Source organism: Hordeum vulgare, chromosome 2H (assembly GCF_904849725.1).
Source record: "Hordeum vulgare subsp. vulgare chromosome 2H, MorexV3_pseudomolecules_assembly, whole genome shotgun sequence".
Lineage (NCBI taxonomy): Eukaryota > Viridiplantae > Streptophyta > Magnoliopsida > Poales > Poaceae > Hordeum > Hordeum vulgare.
This window is the reverse complement of record NC_058519.1, coordinates 610,605,958-610,611,239: the sequence shown is the minus strand read 5'-3', so window position 1 is coordinate 610,611,239 and position 5,282 is coordinate 610,605,958.

The following is a 5,282-nucleotide window of genomic DNA, read 5'->3' as shown; positions in this document are numbered from 1 at the left end:
GTAATTTGGGTATTCCGCAGTCAAGTGATCAAAGTGAATTTCTCGATCAAATGCAGTGACCATCGGGTGAATTTAACTCGTTCAGCTGCAATGTAGTAGGCCGAGTTCATCTTGTTTCCAATCCGTTTAGATACTTGGCTTTTATTATTTACACAGAATATGAACATAATCATGCTATAAATTTGCCAATCGTAATTCGTGTTAAAATAATTTGTATATGTAATTTAATCAGAATGATGTGTAGTTTCCAACAATGCTATTATTTGTTCTTGTGAACCACTTTAAAATTCTATTTAGAGCATAACCCTAATTAACCTAATTAATTGCTATGGTATATTTTGAAAGATTACACTCTGCATGTTGGAAGAACTAGATGATGCCCCGCGCGTTGCTGCAGAAAACTTGTTAAAAATATATGGATAAATGTTAGAAAAACTAATGGTTATGAAAAAATATTGTAAAAATGTCTTGCTTAATTACCTAGAAAAAAATCATGCATGAGGATATGTTTTGCATGAAGAGATTAATAAAAAAAATAACTTATAACTACATGCATGACTTGATGATATGGCAGTGTTGCATGCAGAGGAAAATTGGATAGTGGGTAGCTATTTAAGAATAGAAGATATGCAGCACGCCCGTTGGACTGGCCCATGTCCGGCTAGCCTATTTTAAATTTTATGATCATATTTTATTTGATCTTTCTTTTTATTTTTTGTTTTTTCCACTTTAAATAACTTGTGACTTAGAAAAGTTCAAAAAATTTAAAAAAACGAGGATTTTAAGTAATTGTTTAGATAACAAACAATGCTAGTGGATTAAAAAAATTCATGCTTTTGTAATAAAATTATTGCTTATTAAAAATGTTGGATATTTTGAAAACAAATGTTTGGGAAATAAAAAATGTTTTATAATTTTTTGAATTAAATGTATTAAAAAAGTTAATCAAATTTAGCAGAATTTTGCAAATTCAATTTTTTTTAACCAATACAAAAATATTCTAATAATTCAAAAATTGTTGATGACTTACAAAATAGTTTACACATTCATAAAATGTTCGCTCATTCAAAAATGATCATGCATTTTCAAACACCACAACGGAGATATATGAGTTGCTATTTAACCTCATCCAAGGACCTCCTCGGTCAAATCCGATTCAACTAAAGTTGGAGAAACTGACACCCGCCAGTCATCTTTGAGCAACGAAGTTACTCGTAGCGATGAAACCAGTCTCTCGTAAGCGTACGAGTAATGTCGGTCCGAGCCGCTTCGATCCAACAATACCGCGGAATCAAGAAAAGACTAAGGAGGGCAGCAAAACGCACATCACCGCCCACAAAAACTTTTGTGTTCTACTCGAGAAGACATCTACGCATGAACCTAGCTCATGATGCCACTGTTGGGGAACGTCGCATGGGAAACAAAAAATTTCCTACGCGCACGAAGACCTATCATGGTGATGTCCATCTACGAGAGGGGATGTGTGATCTACGTACCCTTGTAGACCGTACAGCAGAAGCGTTAGTGAACGCGGTTGATGTAGTGGAACGTCCTCACGTCCCTCGATCCGCCCCGCGAACCGTCCCGCGATCAGTCCCACGATCTAGTACCGAACGGACGGCACCTCCGCGTTCAGCACACGTACAACTCGACGATGATCTCGGCCTTCTTGATCCAGCAAGAGAGACGGAGAGGTAGAAGAGTTCTCCGGCAGCGTGACGGCGCTCCGGAGGTTGGTGATGACCTTGTCTCAGCAGGGCTCCGCCCGAGCTCCGCAGAAACGCGATCTAGAGGAAAAACCGTGGAGGTATGTGGTCGGGCTGCCGTGGAAAAGTCGTCTCAAATCAGCCCTAATACCTCAGTATATATAGGAGGGAGGGGGAGGCAAGAGGCAGCCTCAAACCCTCAAGGTTTGGCCGAAATTGGAGGTGGAGGAGTCCTACTCCAATCCTACTTGGAGTAGGATTCCACCTTCCCACTTGGAAACTCTTTCCACCTTGTGTTTTTTCCTTCTCAAACCTTATGGGCCTTACTGGGAACTTATTCCAGCCCACTAGGGGCTGGTTTATCTCTTCCCATAGCCCATGAGACCCCTTGGGGCGTGACACCCCTCCCGATGGTCCCCGGCACCCCTCCCGGCACTCCCGATACACTATCGATGAGCCCGAAACTTTTCCGGTAATGCACGAAAACCTTCCGGTAACCAAATGAGGTCATCCTATATATCAATCTTCATTTACGGACCATTCGGGAAACCCTCGTGACGTCCGTGATCTCATCCGGGACTCCGAACAACATTCGGTAACCAACCATATAACTCAAATACGCATAAAACAACGTCGAACCTTAAGTGTGCAGACCCTGCGGGTTCGAGAACTATGTAGACATGACCCGAGAGACTCCTCGGTCAATATCCAATAGCGGGACCTGGATGCCCATATTGGATCCTACATATTCTACGAAGATCTTATCGTTTGAACCTCAGTGCCAAGGATTCGTATAATCCCGTATGTCATTCCCTTTGTCCTTCGGTATGTTACTTGCCCGAGATTCGATCGTCAGTATCCGCATACCTATTTTAATCTCGTTTACCGGCAAGTCTCTTTACTCGTTCCGTAATACAAGATCCCGCAACTTACACTAAGTCACATTGCTTGCAAGGCTTGTGTGTGATGTTGTATTACCGAGTGGGCCCCGAGATACCTCTCCGTCACACGGAGTGACAAATCCCAGTCTCGATCCATACTAACTCAACAAACACCTTTGGAGATACCTGTAGAGCATCTTTATAGTCACCCAGTTACGTTGCGACGTTTGATACACACAAAGCATTCCTCCGGTGTCCGTGAGTTATATGATCTCATGGTCATAGGAACAAATACTTGACACGCAGAAAACAGTAGCAACAAAATGACACGATCAACATGCTACGTCTATTAGTTTGGGTCTAGTCCATCACATGATTCTCCTAATGATGTGATTCCGTTATCAAGTGACAACACTTGCCTATGGCCAGGAAACCTTGACCATCTTTGATCAACGAGCTAGTCAACTAGAGGCTTACTAGGGACAGTGTTTTGTCTATGTATCCACACAAGTATTGTGTTTCCAATCAATACAATTATAGCATGGATAATAAACGATTATCATGAACTAAGAAATATAATAATAACTAATTTATTATTGCCTCTAGGGCATATTTCCAACAAAAAGGACATGCGCGGATGGACTCGACGCGTGCCCTTGTCCGTCCGTGCTCCGCCCGTCGGTGACACAGACCCAATTCTTCCTTCCCTTTCCTCGCTCCGTCCTCGTCCCTTGCCATCGTCGTTGTCATGCACATCGTCCACCTTGCTTTGCTCGTCGGTCCGCCCTTCACTCGCGGTCGTCCACTTTGCTGCATGCGAAGGGGCTCAACGTGCCCTTTGCGGCTGCGTCTCCACCACCACTGCAAGGTGTTTGACGCTTTGCTCGCAAGGTACCTTGGATAACGGAGATGAGTACTTCTTTCACAATTTCATTTGTTCATCGGATGATTCGTCCTCGGACAATGAGGACATAGTGGTGGTAGCATTGGTCGTCCATGACCACATCAATAGGATGCGGCCTCGGTTCAGGGGATCAATCCCCGGCCATGCTCCGGCCTTGAACCGCAATAGGGAGAAAGGGCACGACCTCCTCTATTTCCATTACTTTGAGAGAATCACACTCTACAAACCGCACCAATTTCGTCGTCGCTTCTGAATGAGGAGGCACGTGTTCAATTGTATTCGGGAAGGAGTGGTTGCATATGACCCATACTTTGAATGCAAAGAGGATGCCCTTGGCAAGCTTGGCTTTTTTTCTTACCAGAAATGCACTGCGGCTATTCGCATGCTTGCATATGACATTTCTGATGACCTTATGGATGAGTATTTTCTTATGAGTGAGTCCATGTGCCTCCAGTCAATATACAGTTTCTGCAAGGCCGTCGTGGCTGTGTTTGGTCCTGAATACCCGAGAGAACCAAATGCCACTGATATAGAGAGGTTGGTGATGATCGTTGAGGATGAGAGGGTTTGATTTACAGGGTGAGAATGTTGAGCCTGAGCACCCACCTCATGCAACCTTTTAACACTTTGTCCTATTTCATCGAGAGATGCGTGATCAGAACACTCATATGCAGCTCCAAGATGACTTGGTTGAGCACATCTGGTATCACATTAGCAATGAGTAGATCTATCGATTTAATCTCTTTTCGTGTGCACAAACTTTGAGTGGTTTTGTAAGACTATTTGATATTTTTAAAATTTTAATTGGATTGTAATAAAAGACTATTTCGAACATGAAACTATTTGTTATGTTTGATTTAAATTATTTTTGCTATGCTTGATTTTATTATACTTAGCCTCCGGAGGACAAGATGGGGCAGAAGATGCAGCCACGCGCCCGGCCGGCGCAAACTCAGATCCGGACGGACACAACCCCATTGCCACCCCCAAACGGACGAAATTCACACAAAACGGTCGTCCGTTTGGGATCGTGCGTTGGAGTTGCCCTTACTACTATGCACCACTCACTCTGAAGAATTACCCATCTATCTTGACAAGAGAAGACAAATAACTTGGAAAACATACATAACTACTCAATCATAGAACAAAGGAACTTAAAAAAATTCAATTATATTCAATATACAATCTGATCATAAATCGATAAATCATTGAATCCCAATAAACACACCATAAAAACTACATCAGATTGCTCTCAAAGGAGTTCATTGTTTTAAATATTAAAAAAGGGGAAGATGCCATCTACCTACTACTGTGAAAATGTAGGTAAGGAACTACTCACACATCATCATGAAGCCAACAAGGTTGATAAAGATGACTCGTGTGCTGGTTTTCCCCTCCGACAAAGCATCAAAATATGGCTCCAAATGAGATCACTTCGAAACAGAGGCTTGCAGTGTCTATAAAATTCTCTGGGGTTTGCTTCTATGGGTTTCGGGAATTATAGGATTGTAGGTGGAAGAATTAGGCCAAATAGAGACTCAGAGGCTCCACATGGGCAAGTGGCAAGGTTAGGTGGTGGAAGCACCACGTTGCCATGTGTCCATGAGTCATTTCGATCTCTCCAGAAGCTTTTAGGGTTTGTTTTTTTCATAAAAATCACCGTAAATTTTCATTGCGTTTAGACCTTCCTCGATATGATTTTTCTACGAAACCAAAAAAAAGTAACTAACACTAAATTAATAGGTTAAACCAAAAGGTAATTAAAAAAGTATAAAAGTGATAGTATAATAG